This window comes from Protobothrops mucrosquamatus, unplaced genomic scaffold (genome assembly GCF_001527695.2).
Source record: "Protobothrops mucrosquamatus isolate PMUCROS unplaced genomic scaffold, P.Mucros_1.0 scaffold750, whole genome shotgun sequence".
NCBI classification, from domain to species: domain Eukaryota; kingdom Metazoa; phylum Chordata; class Lepidosauria; order Squamata; family Viperidae; genus Protobothrops; species Protobothrops mucrosquamatus.
Genome location: NW_015387021.1, coordinates 181,861 through 182,772, shown reverse-complemented (window position 1 = coordinate 182,772; position 912 = coordinate 181,861). Strand labels below are relative to the sequence as shown.

At 52.6% G+C, this 912-nt stretch overlaps 1 protein-coding gene across 1 annotated transcript in view; it reads right to left on the bottom strand.

Annotated features, from left to right (window-relative positions):
* The window catches only part of FAM98A (family with sequence similarity 98 member A), a 21,012-nt gene extending 20,375 nt beyond the window's left edge, over positions 1 to 637 (bottom strand). Inside the window, exon 1 of the mRNA XM_015818490.1 lies at positions 585 to 637. The gene's annotated coding sequence lies outside the window, so the exon portion shown is untranslated. The remainder of the gene's footprint in view (positions 1 to 584) is intronic.
* Between the last annotated feature and the right edge of the window lie 275 nt (positions 638 to 912).

The following is a 912-nucleotide window of genomic DNA, read 5'->3' as shown; positions in this document are numbered from 1 at the left end:
ACTCTAAAATGTCATTCTCCATGAGTTCCAACTCCATTCTGGGGCTTCAGAATGAACACAAAAGGAAAACAAAAACTAAACTCTGGAGCCTGCAAATGATGGGGGGGGGGGGGGGGAGATTCAATGAATCTAACTGACTCCGAGTGGAATGAGCCGTTTTCCTCCTCCCTCCCTCCCTCTTCCCTTGAATAAGGGGCGAATCTGCCTCACCTGAACTCTAGGCGCCTTGCATTAGGAGAGACCCACTGAATTCCTGCTCTCCTTTCCATCTAGGGCAGGGGTAGGCAACCTCGGCTCTTTTATGACTCGTGGACTTCAACTCCCAGAATTCCTGAGCCAGCATAGCTGGCTCAGGAATTCTGGGAGTTGAAGTCCACGAGTCATAAAAGAGCCGAGGTTGCCTACCCCTGATCTAGGGTGACCCAAAATTAAGCCGCCCCCCTTCGTAACCTCGCTATTTATACAGTATTGTATTCAGAGATACATCTGCCCTGTCCCTCTTCGCTGCAAAAACCGCGTGGGCGGAGGGGGTCCCATCACCCCTCTCTCAGCTGCACCCCCAAACTCCCACCGTCCTCACCCACCTCCTGCGCAGCTGCTACGCCGCCGAATGCTGCTGGGTTGGCATGTCAGAAGGAGGGGGGAAAGGGCGGAGACAAGGAAAGCCCCCCCTCATGACTGACCTCTCACCCGCCTTGGAAAGGTCGCCCAAGCAAACGCCTGGTTAAATAGGTGGCGCTCTGCGTGTTCTAAGCTTGCCTGCTTTCTTCCTCTCGCTTTATTAGGACGTGTCGGTTTGAGAAAATTCTGCCTTTGTCTCCGAGGGTAAAAAAAAGTCGGCTTCGAAGCGCGCTAAGCATATTCTGGCAGGCATAGCGCAGGACAGCTATACAAAGAATAGCTTTCTTTTTT